This window comes from Triturus cristatus, chromosome 4_1 (assembly GCF_964204655.1).
Source record: "Triturus cristatus chromosome 4_1, aTriCri1.1, whole genome shotgun sequence".
In the NCBI taxonomy this organism is placed as follows: Eukaryota; Metazoa; Chordata; class Amphibia; order Caudata; family Salamandridae; genus Triturus; species Triturus cristatus.
The window spans coordinates 910,677,395-910,696,289 of NC_140585.1; positions in this window are offsets into that span (position 1 = coordinate 910,677,395).

Below are 18,895 nucleotides of genomic sequence, written 5' to 3' on the forward strand. Positions count from 1 at the left end.
TCCACAAAAGTGTTGATTTACCAAATAATTATTCATCTCCAGCTTAATCTGCAGACTTTCATCAGCAAAAATATGTTTGTCGATCAAACAGATCTACGAACTACAAATCACACCACTTCTCAGTAGGGAGCTCTAAACTCGCCTTCAGCCCATCCTATTTCAGTGCACGCATGAGCGGCTTCACAAAGAAAACAGAGGGGCTGTGCGGGGTTCACAATAAAACCGCAGCCACCCCGGTAGATAGCAGGGGGCTCTTGGATTCTTTATGAGGACTTTGTTGGGAAGGGAGCGGCAAACTTTTCTTCATTGGTGATACTAAAATACTGGCATGAATATTGCTGAACAGGTATAAGAACCTACTACCCCTGGTATGTGGCACAGATATGGGCACATCATCTTAGAACACGTGACTACCACTGCCTACACTAAGGCAGAAGCTCAATTTTTTGGGTTAGGGAAAGGATTTTCGAAAAAGGCTAACCAACAGTATTCAATACTGACAGCAAGGGTCAGTCAGTCAAGAATGCTTTATTCGACAACTTAATGTCATAAAAGAAAACATTACATTCAAAACTACATTTCATTTTAAAATGAGGCCGTCCTAATATCAGCTGGGCAGGCAACTCATAACAATCCATGAGAAAAAGGAACTTAATGGGCAGAATTCAAAAATACAAATACGCAGACAGTGTTAAAATGCAAAACTACAAAAGTCTTTTCCTATAATCCATCTAGTGATGCTAGAGCTTTGCTAAGCAAACAGTACAAATTTTATATAAAGTGCAAAGTGCAGTTAAACGAGCTCATAAATTAAAATAATACATATTAGTCCTCAAGATAAAATTTCAGAGTGCAAACAGGCAAACATATTAAAACACGAAACTTCAAGTTTCTCTCCCTATAATACATATTAAAGTACACATTTTTTTTTTATAAAGTGCAAAGTGCTAAAAAGATATAGTCCAAACGGGGTAAACTACAGAAATCTCGTTCCTAACGACCATATAGGGTGCCAAGGGCTGCTCTACACACAATATAGAAACGTTATATAAAGTGCTAAGTGCATATAGGACAAACTCAAAAATTTAAGATGATCTCTAAAATCTTAACACATTATGGACCTCCATATTAAAACAAATTTTAAGCCTTAATGTCAGTTTTTAAAAAAAAAAATCCTACGCCTAATGGCTCCAGTTAGGAAGCTTGCCACTCCAAAACAGACCAAGGGGGATGCTAACATCTGAAGATACAGTAGAGCTGGCTTGACCTGGACAAAGTGACAATCTCTAAGCAGTGGTAGTATACATTTCTTGCGTAAAATGACATAATAATCACAAAAAAAGACAAAATGAATGATATCCTGTTCTGAAAAATTGTCAGACTGACATGGTTTCATAGTGCCAGGCTTGGAAAAACCCTGAGGTACAGATAAAAACCAATGAGCCATCTGCAGACGAAATCTTGTTAAAATAAAACGATGGAAAGGTTTGCCAACACTTAGTAAGTATGGTTGGACTTGATTGTTCATAGATAATGTAACATAGAGTCTTACAGATGGTTTTTGCAGCTCCTCTTCTTCCCTCAAACCTTGGTGCTTAGACAAAAACTGCAGTCTAATATTTTTAATTAAAAGTTTATCCATGGGTTTGGGGTATAAAAATAAATCAGGGCGACCTAACCAAGTTGTAAGTTCCTTTAGATACCTAAACCAGGGGATGTGTTTGGCTCTATCGAATGCTAAACAGTCAGTAACTATTATTTGATTTAAGGTTATAGTGAGACTTGCCCAAATTCTCAACCATCGTATCAGTGGAGCCACTGCAATCTGATCTGTGATGTATCCCATCCCTAGTTCTTCATGTATTATATAAGTGGGCGTAGAAAACGGAACTGCCAAGACCTTACATAGAAATTAGTTTTCCTCCTGCTGAATACCTCTCCCTTCTATGTATCCCCAGATGTCAGTGCCATAGGTTGCCATTGAAATGCATTTCTCCTTGTATATCTTCATCAGGGCTACGATGGGTTTGGACCCTAGTTTTTTAGCAAAATTTAGTGTAGCCCCTGTAGCCCTTGCAAGGGTATTCTTTTTTTGCGTAATTTGTGGGCACCATGACGCATTTTCGTCAAAAAGTACCCCTAAATAAGGGAAAGTTGGGACCTTTGTTAGCTCTATCCATTTACAATTTAAAAAAATCTTGTTTTGGGACTTTTCAGGGCCAATGGACAAAGTATGGGTTTTTTTTAAAATTTATTGATAAATCTAAAGAATCCATAAAAACTATAAAAGCATTTAAAAGTGATTGGAGGCCCATTGCTGTTCTTGCTAATATAACCGTATCATCTGCATATAACAATGCAGGAATCATCTTGTCGCCAAATCTAGGAATGTCTCTACAGGTGGTCATATGGGGGAATACAACAGACAGCATCAATATCAATTTTTTAACAAGCCAGGGCTTCGCTTCCACTATTATCATTTATAATAATGCCAGAACCATCATCATGGGCAAAACCAACCCATCAGACGGTAACACCCAGAGAGTGAGGTCAAACAACTTCTGTACGTAGCAGATGTACAGCTGGAACTCACAAACATGAGGTTATATTGAGCCTATCTCACACTTTTCAATCTTTAAAATTAATTGGGGAAAGTGTGAGGCTATGCCATTTGAGAATAGCACACAATGCCTTGTTAGAAAAATGGATAATTCATCAGGGGCACATCTTTTCCAAAGTACCATGCAATAATTTTGAATTAGGACCTGGAAAGCACAATTATGGGGAAAAATATAAACAGCAAAACTAATCGTAGCACCAGATCAAAATTATTCATGAAGTATGCGGTCAATAAAAATGGAACAAAGTATGCTGAGAAAATTACAACAAAAGGTAACGTTTGACTGGGGAAGTCTAGGGCCACATTTCGAGAAAGGGTAACTATGCAAGTCTCAGTGCAGGCTGCACTGTAAATGGCAAACACAGAACTATATTAATTGGCATATCAATAAACCCAGAAGACCTAGATTCTGAGTGAATTCAACACGGTTTCCAAAGAAAGAGATACTTGAAAAGATGGACACCATATATATGATTTATGGTATATTGAGTGAAAAGAAAACTGGAGGATAGGCCAACCAAGATGGTTGGGTGGTCATAACCCATGACGGCTCTGTCACCGAGGCTCTTCTGAGGACAGATTTTAAAGGCAGAAATGCACAAAAAATGAAGATTCTTAACACTTGACCCAGTGGGAATCAGGCACCCGGTCCACAGCGGGTTGGGAGGAAGAAATTGAAAGTGGATGGTGCTGGACTCTGCGGGGGCCAAGGCGAGCTGAGCCCAGACTGGGACGTCACCTGCGGTAAACACGGAAATAGACTAGCATGGCGGGCATGCCACGATACGACCCCGCGGCATCCCGCTGTCTGCCCAAGACACCAACATCCCACGAAGCACAGCAAAGAAGATTATCACCGCCGGGGGTAGTGTCGGTGAGTGGGGGCGCGAAATGTGAGGCGCAGCCGATCGGAGGGTGCCAGCCCCCGACACTCAAATAGAGTTTCCAGAGAGGAAACTCCTGTAGCATCCCGGACCCGCTGCCAACAAGTTGCAGCTTAAACTGAATCTGGGAGTCAGTGGGTGCCCATCTGCGGTAGAATTGGTGGTGGCAAGGAGTAGTTGAAGCTGGGTGCCCAGCGGAGAAGCTCCATAAGCAAACAAGTAGCAACACCCGCCGTGGGAGCACCAAAGCACTTTTCATCGGCAAAGTTCCCCATGGCTAAACCGTGGCCCTGCCCTGGTCGCCCGCACAGAGTCCCAGCCCTCCCCAACTGTATTGAGACCCAGAGAGAGGATACTGGTTTTAACATGATCAACACAAGAGGGCAACTTAATCAGCTCAGGCCTATGCTGTGTCCACATGAAATGTGACCATTGATCCACAGCAACTAATGCAGCCCAGGGAAGAGGACTCTGAAACCACACCACTAATAACCCAAAGAGGCGCACAGTCCCCAAGACAACGCCAATAAGACACTAAACCTAGGGACCCTGGATATCGCCATTGCGAAATAGACAGAAATATCAGAGTGCCTTAGTATCAAGGGCAAAGAGTTATATTGCACGGGGAGAGAAGAGGCACCTAAACACACCCCAGAGTGACCTTCTTCCACCACTCTAGGCAGGGAGAAACTGGACACTAAAGAACCCAGTGCTCCTCTATGCTGTCAAAAAAACAGCAAACCAACAGGGTCTCCTCTTACTTCACCCCCACTGCCACCAAAGAAGCACAGGCATCAGCGCCGGGAGAACACAAGGTGGCACTATCCGAGGGAGACCTGCTAGTGTCACTAAGGGAATTTAAACAAGAGCTACAAGAGGAGTTAAAGGCAGATATCATGCAATCCATAGACTCAGGGCGGATCTCAGTGGCAGACTCACCAGCTTGCAGCAGGACGTTGATTCAGTGGGGGCCAGGGTGATAGACGTAGATGCTGCCACAGCCACCTTGGAACAGAAAACAGAACAGCTGACAGCTACTACACGCGATCTCCAAACTCAACTTCAAGCTGTGCTACTAAAGAACGAAGATCTCGAGAACAGGTCACAACGAGAAAACATACAAATTTGTAATCTAGAAGAGGGAGAGGAAGGGCTTGATATAGAGGCCTTCATCATAGGCCTGTTCTTTGAAGCAAGGGGGACAGCAACAGCAAAAATTCAAATAGACAGAGTCCATAGAGTAGGAAGACCCAATCAAGGGGAGACTCGCAGACCTAGAGACATATTGTCAAAACTGCACTCCTTCAGGATCAAAGAAGCTATCCTGCAGGCGGCAGGGAAACTGGAGGTATTGAAATTCCAGGGCATTCATGGAAACTGTTCCAGGACATAGCACCAGCCACCCAGACCTGACGCCAACAACTCAGACCAGTCACGGAAAAACTCAGACGAGACAATATCAAATACCGATGGATATATCCGTTTGGTATAGGGTTTGAATACCAGAACAAAGCACACCACATCACTGAAGTCAAAGAAGCCTTCAAGGTGCTAGGCTTACCAACCATGGAAACTACTGCGGAGACCGGTGGCGAGGAGCAACACGATGGTCCCTCACAAGGGGGACCGCTGGCAGACGTGCCGCCTCCCCAAATCACAGAAAAAATCCAGACCCGTTGAGATACCCTGAGACACCAAGTGGAATGAACGATCCACACTCAGAAAACACTTGGCAGATCGCAATTAAACCAGAGACGAACTAAATGGTTTCTAACAGTCAGGAAATGTAACTCTAGTCTACATCCTCAACTAACACTTTCGACCATCATACAGACTTGAAGTCCCAGAGACCGGTTAAAAGGACTATCCCACAGCAAAACATTTGCAAACTTCTGAAGCGGGAAAATGGAACTAATCTTTGAATCTGAGATTACTGGCCGGACCTCGGCGAAGGACCATGGTCCAACTCGTCCCAAACGCTGATCTAACACCGTAATGGTGACTCAACTGGGGGACAGATTATCCCTTCGATCTTGTTATTCAAGACTGTTACCAGGCTTTTCCTTTACATTTCTATATGTTTTCTTGTTCCCTTTTTTCTCTTTTTTTATATTATGTGCGGGGTCCGGAGAGGTAAGAGCACTGATACTGATACTCAATGGGGTCATGTACAATGGGCATGGTCAGTTGCTGGACCCAGGGGGAGCAAAGTAGGGGGGTGGCAGTCGGGCAGGATGGCAAAGGGAGAATCACAGGTGAGGGAGGGTAAACTTGATATAGCAGTACAATACATATAGGCTTTCCTGTTTTCAGTTTCTATTTTTGGTAGATTCTGGTGGGGGGTTTTCAGTGTTTTCAATACCTTAAAAAAACAGTGGTTATCAGTGGTTACACAATTTGCGCCATTAAAAAACAGAAACAGTGTTTTTCCGGTGTTTATGGAACATTTTGCTTTTATTATTGCTTGCTTTCTGCACTTCTAGTGCATGGTATATACATGGTGTATGTACAGTGTAAATGAGGTCCAAAAATACATTTTTAGAAATCAACTTATTGTAGAACACCTTACAATAGTTCTTCAATGAATCTTTGGTCATGCGCGCTCACTCTTTCCTTCCCATGTAAACTTTTATCTGTGAAAAGGCCCTCTCAACATTGGCACTTGAGATGGGCAACGCCAAAACAGCCACTACACAATATGCTTACTCTGGCCACTGACATAGCTTTCCATGCCGGTACTGGTGCACCTGAAGATTGGAATTCTCTGGGACAGGTTCTGCAACATATGCATTGCAAAGTTATTGAAGCGGTCAAAAATGAAGCAGCACTTTTTAAACTCCGGAGAAAATTCGCCTTTATGAAGGAATCTAGAACTTGTGCGGAGTACCACAGTGAGGTTTCTATGACTTTACATGTCATGGTTGGTGAAGGAACATTTCTATGCATCATTGCAAGCCATTTCTCATACATTGTAAAATAAAGGTTCCTGAATAGCTCCTCAACATGTCTTTGCTTACCAAGTAGCTAGCACTCGGAACATGTTGCAGTGCCAATGTCACTAAAAGTGTCACCCAATCTACTCTCAAGGAGATGCTTCACATCTACACCGATTATGCTGAACGCTTGGTAGACAATGGTGTTCTCAGACTCTAGTTTTTTTTCATGTCCTCTACAGCAGTCTGGGTTTCCTGTAAAAATCTAAGAATTCAGTAGAGTGTACTTTTTTTCACATCACTATCAATGTGCGACCAATGATCCTCTCATTTCTTGCCCTTGGCATCATTACTTAGCAAAAATTCTGGAAACGGTCGCTACATGGATAAAATAGAATTCACAGCCTCCAGAACTGAGAATCACCAGGTAGGTGACACAGTTGGGATGACTTTCTTTGATTCCACACAAAGCACAAAATGAGAAATATTTGTATTTTAGTTCCTGTACATAACAAAACAGTCCACCAGAATGGACTAAAATGTCAATAGCATTCTTCATTAACTCTGAAGATTGTAAAGATGCTTTCAGCATTCCATCTAACAAGTGGCAAGGATCTCTTACTGGGAAGCATTTCAGTTCAGATATTGATTTTAACAGGCCATCACTCAACTTTTTCATATATATAGCTAAATCACTGCAAGTACAAGTAATATCACTCCAATCATTGTTGAACTTGGTAAGAACGTTTTGCAGCAGCATTCCACGTGACACTACATTCCATGTTTTTCAAAAGTCTGATGTCATCTTTTCACCACCACCCAGATGCTTGGTGACAGCACTCTTTTCACATATACCTGTCACTACACCTTGCATTGAATGTTTGAAGCCTGGGGCGTTTGGCAGTTCACCTACTATTAATACTGACTCACTAGAAGAGGGGGTTGATGTAGCTAGGATTTTTACCCATTCTCTGTGGGAAAATGTGACTGGGAAAGATTCTTATGAAACCAGCCATTTTACCTATCTGTGAAAGAATAAAACATAGCCAAAATATCAAATATGATTTTGATAATTCCTGATTCTCTACATTTTATAAAATAATTAAACAAGACCTAAAACATGCTTCTTAACCCCGCATCTTAAGACCAAAAACCACTACACAGAAAAAAGGAAGAAGAAACAATATTATAGAGAAATCCCTAAACAACAAAACTCAAGCAGAATAATGTTAGCCCATCCTTTCTTGCTTCTTTCTACCTTATATAACAAAGTTACATTGCATTGGCCCCTTTCAGGAAGGAAAATAAATCACTTTTTCACTCCCCTTTTTCTTTCTTTGAATGGCATTTAGGGGCAGATTTACAAGCCCCTTGCATCACTTTTGCACCATTGTTGCATCACTTTTGTGACGCAGCGGCAGCGTAAAAGTTGCGGCCCATTTACAACGTGACGCATCTAGGGAGATGCGTCACGTTGTGAAGCCCTGCGCCACATTAAACCTGCGTCAGGTTTAATGTATGCAGTGTGGGCGTTCCGTCGCAGGAAGCCCGGTAAAAGTGACGCAGTGAAATCTACAAGATTTCAGTGAGTCACTTTTACGTCCATGCTGCGTCAAAACCCTGCGCCTGCTTGAAGCAGGCGTAAGGAGTGACGCAGCATGTTAGGCATAGGGCGCCCCTGAGCATTGCTGGAGTTGCATCGTGCTTGCGACACGACTACAGCAATGCGTGACTTTTCCGTCAACAGATGCATCAGAATTTCTGACGCATCTGTCAATCCTTTCGCCATGGTGCCCCGTATTGTAAATACGGCGCATCCATGGTGACGCAAAGGTTTTGCATGTTGGCGCAGGGAAAGTGACGCATCTCTCCAGATGCGTCACTTTCTTGTAAATCTGCCCCATAGTTTCTGGCTGTGCAGGTGTTTTTTCAGTGTTTATATGTTTACACTGGTGAGGGCTAATTCCCTTTCGGTGGGGTTTTATCAGTTATTATAGGTTTCAACCTAAAACTGGACAGCCTAAATACATAGAATCAAGATGGTCATCACTACGCTCATGTGGAACGTGAGGGGGATGAATGCCCCATCTAAGCGTCTAAAGATTTGGAAATATTTAACCGATCAGCATTATGATGTTGTTGCTCTCCAGGAGACCCATCTTAAAAGGTCAGAGGACCACAGAATCAAACACAAAGCCTTCCCCTTAGTCTTTAAATCCTCCGCCAACACCAAAAACAATGGAGTGGCCCTTCTCTTCCATTCCTCTCTCAAATTCCAACCAATAGACTATAAAGCAGATAAGGAAGGAAGGGTGATACTAGTAAAAGGCCGTATGTGGGGTCGATTATGTACTTTTGCGGGGATATATGTTCCAAACACAAATCAAGCAACTTTCATCCATAAAACATAGAACCTCCAGAGGGGCTTCGCAGAGGGGGATTGTTAGAAATGGGATTTCTGGTTGGCTAAGGCTTGCGCCAAAGCAGGCAGAAACCACCACTCTAGTCAGGGCAAGGGAGTTACATGCCAAAGATAACCCCTGCTCACCCCCTTGGTAGCTTGGCACGAGCAGTCAGGCTTATCCCGGAGGCAATGTGTAAAGCGTTTGCGCAACACACACACACAGCAGCAACACACTAGGCACACCACAAAAGAAACTCCACACATTGTTATATCAAAAATAGCCTTTGTATTCTCATAACAGATTAGAATAGTAATCACATAATACACATTGTGCCACCTGGCACTAGGCAATATCTACAGGGGATTATATACAGGACCAGGCCAATCAGGCCACGGTCAGAACCATCAGAATGCAGATAAGTAAATGTAAAACACACCTAGTAACTACTGGTACAATAATGACCTCAGCATTATTACGTTAGGCATAAAACACATTAGGTCCAAACCTCCTATGCATAGACACATTATGCATTAGACCTCACCAGCATAAACACATTACGCCATAACCTAATGAGCATCAACATCATTAGAGGCACAAAAACAGGGTGTATAAATCACATTTGGCACATAATACATCTCAGGTAGGATCTCAGCAGTGCACCGCAGTAACACCACTACCAGGTGCATACATCACCTGAGGGCCTTGCGCCCTTTCACCATCCTACCTATGACCCCAGGCCAACTGGCCTTCTCGCAGGAGGTGTATACATCACCTGAGGGCCTTGCGCCCTTTTGCCATCCTACCTATGACCCCAGGCCAACTGGTCTTCTCACAGGGCTCAAATGCCCTATGTCCAGAATGTCCGGGCGCTAAGCTGCCACTTGTAGCTGGAGCAAAAAGTGCGCAATACGCAGGCACCAATGTGCCTCCTGGGTCCTCTCCTAGGACTCCTCCATGCGCCCTGGCCTAAACGTAGCAGCTGCCCACTAATTGCTGGGCAGTTATGAACACAACTTGTAGGCACTGGCACTCACTGTGCCACGTAAGTCCCACTCTGGGACTCTAGGACACCAGTGTTGCCCACGTTGCAGCTGCCCTCAACTGTGGTGCAGCTGTGTCCAAACTGAGGCGAGCACTGGACACTGGCACCTACTGTGCCGGGGAGGCCCCACTAGGACTCTCCCAGACCAATGTGCCCAACGTTGCAGCGGCCCGCTGTCCGGCAGGGCCGCTGTGGAAAATGAGGCTGGGATACCACGGTACCCGTAAAGCCCTGCTCTGGGCGTTTCAACACAGAGGAAACAAAAAATGCCCCCCAAGGCTGGAGCGGCCCGTTCTCCTGCGGGACTGCTCTGAAGAGCAGGATTCAAGCCCACTCACCGGGATGCGCTGGGTCTCCGATGGACTCCGGGCGTCGGCTTCCCGCTCCTGGGCTTCTCTTCACCCGGTCCCCCTTCCTGGCACCGGGACTCCTCTCGCCGTAACCCATGGCGGGCAGCAACACGTGGGGCTCTCTCTTTGCATGAGAGCCCTGCCTACACTTCGGCGGCCTCCATGCAAGCGGGGTGGGCTCCCGCCTGCCTGCAGCTTCTCTCGGCTCACCCGGGCCCCCCTCCTGGGACCCGGGACTTCCCTGTGGAGCCCACGAGGCTCCGGACTTCCCACTTTCTGTGCTGGCCCCGCCCACGTCCCAGGCAAGGTTGCCTGACTTCCTGTTGTGGTGCACTCGGGCTGCGGCGGTGATTATCCTCTAGAATGCGGCATGGGCACCCGCAAAGAGGCACCATAATGCGGGGTGGACACCCGCCATTTTAAGTATCCATAAAGCAGGGTGGGCACCCGCTATAAAGATAAAAGCATAAGCTGGATGGGCTCCCGCTCGGTCCCCACAATTTGGGGGAATCCCTATGCTGGGGATTCCCTCCCTCTCCATATGCAGCGCAGCTCTGCAAAAGCCCACACGCTCCTCGCTCCTGGAAGTTAGGACATAGCGCTCGCAAGGCGCTAGGAGCCACAGCTCCTCAGAGAAAGTCTTTTAAGCTCCAGGAGATCAAGGGGGCAATGCTGGGCCCAGGGAGGCCAGCACACAGGGCCCTCCAGCAGGGAGGTATGCCCCCATGGCGGTTCCTCCTGGGCCCCAGCAGCAGCACGCCCCCCCCCCAGTCAGGAACAGAACAAGGACTTCCCTTTTCATGGGGTCACAGACCCTCTACTTATACTGCTAAATCTCTTTGTTTGTAGTACAGGGCATGGGGGAACCAGATGCAACTGGTTCAGGGGGATTTGGAGCACTTTGTTTTGCAAGCTCCTCTTCCCCTTTGTCAGGTGGGGGCTTGTCATCAGACACACCACAGGTGGGCGGAGCCAGCATTCACTAAGGAAGGCACCATTCTTTTCAGAGTCAGGGGATTACCCCTCCAACTACTCCCAGCACAGATGTCCCATTCAGCCCAGCGCTGACTCACCCTGCCCCTCCTGGAGCCACACACACCTCCCAGCCCCTGTCACTCACAAGCCAGACATGCAATTCACATCAGGCAGGCAGACACATAGCACACAGAAATGCCATCTTCTAAAAGTGGCATTTCTCTCATAGTCATAATAAATCTGTGCACACCATTGCGCAGCATTTATTCTCACAATTTCATACATACCACACTCGACCACTCTGCTCCTCCCATACCATGAATTACCATTGACACACACTGATCAGGGAATACCCAATGCATTCAGATGGGAGGGCAGGCCAATCTCACCAAAGGCACATAGAGAGCGCACGCACTTTACACTGGACCACAGTGCTAAAGTGCCAAAAGGCCTAAAACCACCAACACCAGGTTACAGAAAAAGGCTAGGAAAATGCAAAAAGTTTAGGGGTGAACCTGCCAATAAGGGCCAAGTCCAATAGGGATATTATGCTGATGGGAGATTTTAACTTGACATGGCACTCCAGGAAAGACAGCACCCACCCACATAGGGCACATACAGGTAGCTTTCCAAAGAATCTGAAACAAGCTATTTGCGACCTAGGTCTTAAAGTTTGCTGGAGGGAAGCACACCCAGAAGATAAAGATTTTACATACTTCTCACACGTTCACCGTACCTACTCAAGACTCGACTATATATTCATGAGCCAATCCCTTAATAAGTTAGTCCAGGAGACAATCATTCACCCCATCATCATCTCTGACCATGCCCCATTGACGGTAGTCTTAGAGTGGCACAGCCCTACACCGAAGTTTAGGCGATGTTTTTTTCCCAACGCGGTAACACGAGACAAAACACTTCGAGATACCCTACACTCCTTAATAAGGAAGTACCTTCCACTAAATGAACCTCAAGACACTTCCCCATCAAACAACTGGGACGCTATTAAGGCTGTTATTAGTGGCCCGTGCATTACACTAATGGCAGCGTCCAACAAGGAAAGAACAACAGAAAGAACCAATTTGGAGGGGGAAATGAAAACACTAGAACGAACACACAAAGCCAACCCCACCTTAACAACTCAGCCCTAAAGGGGAAACTCAACGTGATCTACTCTAACACAGTAGAACTAACACTGCTTAGACTCAAGCAGACCTCATATGCACGAGGCAATAAAGTGGGAGCGCATTTGGAACGCTAACTGCGAATAAAGAGAGAAAATGACTTCATTGGGGACATTCAAACAACCTCAGGTTCATTGACACATGATGACTCAGATAAAGCAAGAGCATTCAGGGACTTTTATAAAACTTTGTACACAGCTGACCCACTCAATCTTCAGACGCAATCCACCTATTTAGACACAGTGGAAATCCCGCAGGTTACACAGAGTCAGAACGAACAACTAGGGGAAGCTATCATGGAGGGAGAAGTACAAAAAGCGATCAGATCTCTGAAATTACATAAATCTCCCGGGCCTGATGGTCTGACAACACCATTCTACAAAACCTTCACTACAGAACGAACCCACCAGCTAACGTCTCTTTTTAATCACATAGCAACTACTACACAAACAACCCACACCATGAGCGAAGCCCTTTTGAGCGTGATTCCCAAACCCGGGAAAGATCCAAAGCATTGTGGGTCATACCGTCCCACAGCGCTTCTTAACCTAGGCCATAAATTATATTAAAAATTTTTAGCTACCCGCCTAGAAAACCTGATGCCAGGACTGATCCACTCAGATCAATCGGGATTCATTAAGGGGCGACAGACCCATGACAACGTCCGCAAAGTGATACATCTCATAGAAAAAACTAATAAGCAACAAATCCCAGAGTCCTTCTTGGCTTAAACACAGAGAAGGCATTTCATCGCGTTAACTGGAGTTTTCTCTTTCAGACACTCCAAAGATTTGGCTTTTGTGAAACCTTTGTCAATATGATCAAAGATTATTTAGGAAATCCCAGCGCGAGAGTGCTAGTCAACGGCATGGCTTCTGACCCCTTCCTCCTGTAACGGGGAATGCGGCAGGGTTGCCCCCTGCCCCCGCTCCTCTTCGTCCTCAGCATTGAACCATTAGCTACACAAATTAGAGACAATAGAGGGGTTAGAGGAATTCCATTTGGGTCTGACAAACACAAAATATCACTATTTGCAGATGATATCTTACTAACCATTGCAGATCCAATTCAATCCATTCTGAATATACGTGACAAGCTGGAAAGCTTGAAGACCGTAGCTGGATTCCGCATTAACCTTCATAAATCCTGTCTCCTCAAATTAACGCTACCAGAGGTGGAGATGAGGGAATTAATGGCATCAACTCTCTTTCAGTGGGCTAAAAAAGATTTAACTTATCTGGGAATCAAGCTAACGCCACAAATTTATGGCTTATTTGCAGCTAACTACCCACCACTCTTGAGTCAGTTACGAATGGACCTTAAAAGATGGGCACCCCTAAATCTCTCCTGGTTAGGCAGAATACATGCAGTTAAAATGATGGTCCTGCCAAGATTCTTTCATCTATTTCAGAGTCTGCCCATAACACTCGAAAGAGATTTCTTACATGAGGCCCAAATACTCCTACAGAAATTTATCTGGCAGAATATGAGACCAAGACTGCTGTTTCATCTCCTCAGGAAGCCTACCGATGAGGGAGCGTGCGATATCAGATTTGGACCTTTATTACAAAGCGGCCCAACTTCGAGTGCTAGTAGAATGGTCCCAACGTGAGTCAGATAAACACTGGCTACATATGGACCGAGCAATTGTAGGTAGTGTGATATGGGACTTACTCTGGAAACCCAAAGGGGATCGACCGGTGAATGCATACATTAGCCCACCCACTGTGACGACGCTTAAAGGATGGGACGAGGTACTAAAACAGACCCAATGGACTATGTTCCCCTCACCATTAACACCCATCCATAACAACCCTGCCTTTCCACCAGCATTAGAAACCAGGGGGCAGATTTATGAGGGACTTGCACCCCTTTTACGCCACCGTTGCGTCACTTTTGTGACGCAGCGGCCGTGTAAACCCTGCGCCACTTTGCGCCCTATTTGCATCGTGACGCATCTATGGAGATGCGTCACGTTGTAAAGCCCTGCGCTACATTAAACCTGCTTCAGGTTTAATGTATGCAGGGTGGGCGTTCCCTCGGAAAAAGCCTCGGAAAAGTGACGCAGTGAAATCTATAAGATTTCACTGAGTCGCTTTTCCGACGCTGCTGCGTCAAAATCCTGCGCCTGCTTGAAGCAGGCGTAAGGCATGACGCAGCATGTTAGGTATGGGCAGCCCCTGAGCATTGCTGGAGTTGCGTTGTGCTTGCGACACGACTCCAGCAATGCGCCGCCCTTACGCCATCGGATGCGTCACGCATCTGTTTATTCCTGCGCCATGATGCGCCGCATTGTAAATACGGCGCATCATGGGTGGCGCAAGGGTAAACTTGCGTGACGCATCTTTCCTGGCACATCCTTGCTGATTTGCAGGGATGCGCCAGGAAACATAAATCTGCCCCCAAGTCCCTTTGACGCATGGCAGGAGGGGAGCTGCCTTACCTCAGCGCACATATTCCACAACTGGTATGTTTTAACATTTGCAAACTGTCAATGAGAATTCCACCTACCTAACACAGAACACTTTCGCTACCTCCAATTACGTCACTGGGCCCTCCAACCTGAGATTAGAGAAGGGGCAACCAGAGAACTCACACCCTTGGAGCGTTACGTGAAAGGTGCCAACTCCGTGAAAGGGACGATTTCATTTTTATACTCTCTATTACTGCACACACTGCCGTCTAGGAGTCCCAGTTACCTGGAATTTTGGGAACGCACACTGGGCCAAGATATCACGGACACTCAGTGGAAAGGCCTCTGGAAAGATATAAAACGCCACTGTGACTCCCTCAGTCAACGGGAAGCCCACTAGAAAATAATGTTTGATTGGTACTTGTACCCGGAAAAACTGAAGAAAATATTTCCCAATACTTCAGATCTTTGTCGGAGGGGCTGTGGTCTCCTGGGTGATTTCCGCCAAATATGGTGGGACTACCCTTCAATTTGTCCCTTTTGGTCATAAATTCTAGCTCAAATCAAAGAGATACTGGGCTATCCCATACCAGACTCCTTTAAATTTATGTTGTTAGGCCTGAGGGACCCATCCTTGGAACACCATCCCAGAGCCGACTAGGCCATTAAATGGCTCTGTTTGGGGGGAAATAATGGACTGACGATACAGAGGGTTTGTTCATGTTATTGTTATTCTCTTTGTTTGTCGTATCAAACAGTAATGTGGATTTGCAAGTAGTGCATGAAGAAAAAACTGAGTGAGAAATTACTCGGATTACCCAATAGAATCTGTACAGGGTAATAGATAGCTGAAAGCGAAATCCGACAAGATGTACTGCCATGCTTGCTGTATGATACTCAATAAAAACAAGTTTGACAAAAAAAGAAAACTGGAGAAACTCACCAAATTTCTAGGACAAATGAGACAGAGCACCCACAGTAACAGGTGTAATGAGTGGTTTCACTTGGAAACTCCATCATGGAGAAAGAATAGAAGTAGGATCAAAGAGAGAAAGGTGCACTATAAGAAGCAGAATGAGTGAGAAAGTATCCCCTGAAGGTGTGGCCTTGTTCTGCATTATGATGATTTATACTGTTTTTATGATAGAACAGCCATGTATTGCACCCATGTTAATTATACTTAGACCTGCTTGCCTTTCCACTTCTGACATGTTTAGCTTCAATTTCATTGTAGCACCTTCAAACAAGGATTTAGAAAATGACTAGTTCAGCATCTAGGAGTGCATATTATCCGTGCCTTTTAGGTCTTCCCTAAGATGGTGCATATGCTGTTTCTTGCAATTCTATAATTCGGGGAAAAAACTCTAAAAAGGCGCTTAGAGCCCACTCACTATTTATCGTTGGTAGGTCTCCTCGTCACTCTCCTTTCTCTTGCTTTTATTGGTTAGCTGCAGTTAGTTTCATTTTTTAGGTCTCATTCGCCATAGACGGCTGTGGGAGGATTTTGGTTTCAATTCTTTAGATTCAATACACAGAAAAAACATTGATAAAGCTAATGACATTAGACCGCCGTCAGCATGACCTCAACTTCAAGAGACGTCTCAACCGCTGCAAGAAGCAGAACGGCCCACTCAGAATGTTCCATTGTCATAGTGTTAAAAAAAAAACACTTTAAAAACAAATTGGTGGCTCCTAATTGCACCCGGCGGACTAGAACCAAAAAAAGAAACAAAACATTAAAAAGAATAATAAATGAGTATCAGGAGCCACTCATTTATTATTCACTGTTACTGGAAGAAGCACCGCATAATGCCTAGGGAGGGCTTTTTAAATTATATGTTTTCTTGCTGGTGATACCCCTAGAGGGGGTAGGGGTACCACCAACCACTTTTTAATGTTGTGGAGGGCTGCAGAGAGTGCTCATGGGGCATTGAATCCATGACTCCAGAGAGCTTACCATAGTATTTGTAAAGTATGCCAAGCTGGAGCTGTATGCTCTTCAGCAGGAGTGCAGAGTGATTGGTTCTCTACCTGCAATTTGTGGCCTAGAAAATGTTAAAAAAGACTCAGACATGTTTCATGTTTTTAATTAAATATAAAATACTTTATTGATATTTGAGACAATCACTATTATTAACCATTACAATATGTGAATTTACGACGTGTACATTTGATTATAGTTGATAAATTCTATAGGCCTCACCACTTTTTATTATTTTGGGCCTTTGACAAAGTCAGTTGGTCTGCCTTACTTAAAATGACACCATTATTGTACATGACATAGTCAACCTACTCAATGGGGAGGGGGTTGGGTGACCACCGGAGATTCGGCACACAGCCTCGCCAAAGTCCATGACCTGCACCCAACCCTGCACTCCGTACAGCAGATGGCTGTACACAGCGGGGGGTTAGGTGCCCACACGCCACACATGGCAATGGACATTTTACTTTACATTAAAATAACAATAGAAATTCACTGACAAAAACAAATGTTAACGTGAAGTTATAATTAGGAATTGTAATGGTATCTTACAATTCTTTAAAAAAAGATGATTGGAAATTCACTGTAAGAAAAACAAATGTTAAACGGATGTTATACCTTTGACCCTGTCACCAGGCAGGTCGCTCCCCTCACCGCCACGCAGCCCCCTGTGTGACCTGTGAACCGCTGCCACTGCCGCCCGTGTTAGCCCGCCTGCATTACTGCTGAGTACTAATCTATTATTTTTTCTTGCGTCTGTGTCCATTTTGCCTTCTGTACACCTGTGTCTGTTTTTTACCCTTCTTCCCCCTTTCTTTTTTTTGTTCCCCCGCCGTTTTCCCGCCGCTGCGTCCCTGTGGCCCCGCCACCTTGTCTCCCATTGGCCGCCCCGCTCCCACCTCCCAGCTGCTCCTCCCTCCCCCTGCCCCTCATATGGAGGCCGCGCAGCGGTAGAGAGAGCGACCTTTGACCCTGTCACCAGGCAGGCCGCTCCCCTCACCGCCACGCAGCCCCCTGTGTGACCTGTGATCCGCTGCCACTGCCGCCCGTGTTAGCCCGCCTGCATCACTGCTGAGTACTATTCTGTTATTGTTTTTTGCATCTGTGTCCATTTTGCCTTCTGTACACCTGTGTCCGTTTTTTACCCTTGTGCCCCCTTTCTTTTTTTGTTCCCTCGCCTTGCGTGTCCCCCGCCATTTTCCCACCACTGCGTCCCTGCGGCCCCGCCCCCTTGTCTCCCATTGGCCACCCCGCTCCTACCTCCCAGCTGCTCCTCCCTCCCTCAGCCCCTCATATGGAGGGCGTGCAGCGGAGGCGCAGCGGACGCGCAGTGGACGCGTCGCTGGCGCGCCGAAGGCACGCCAAAGGCAAGCCCGTCTGCGCCCATCCGCGCCTGGACCACGCCTAGAGCCAGAACCCCTGGTCCCAGCCGATGCCAGGAACCCCGACTGAGATACAACACCGCCGCCCTCAACGCACTCAACACCGGATGACCACCCGCCTGCTATCAAGCCACCCCGAAGCGCACCCACGGACCCTTCACCTGCCTAGCCTGCAAATTCACCTGCCTCCGAACATGCACACCGCCCGCCGGACCTAACATCAACAACAACCACCTCAAGTGAATCCTACTCAACACCCGCTCCGTCCACAAGCACGCCGTCGAACTCTGGGACCTCCTCGACACAACAGCACCGGACGTCGCCTTCATCACGGAAACCTGGATGATCGCCTCCTCGGCCCCCGACATCGCCATAGCCATCCCGGACGGCTACAAGATCACCCGGAAGGACCGCGTCAACCAAACTGGAGGAGGAATCGCCATCATCTACAGGAACACCATCAGCGTCACGACCAACGCCGAAGACACACTCTCCGCCACCGAACACCTTCACTTCCAGATCCACACTGACCCCAAAACCACACTCAGAGGAACCCTCATCTACAGACCCCCTGGCCCGCGCACACAATTCAGCAAAACCATCGCCGACTTCGTCAGTCCGCACGCACTTACCTCACCAGAATACATCCTCCTAGGGGACCTGAACTTCCACCTGGAGAACAACAACGACAACACCCCCACCACCCTGCTCGGCAACCTCGCCAAC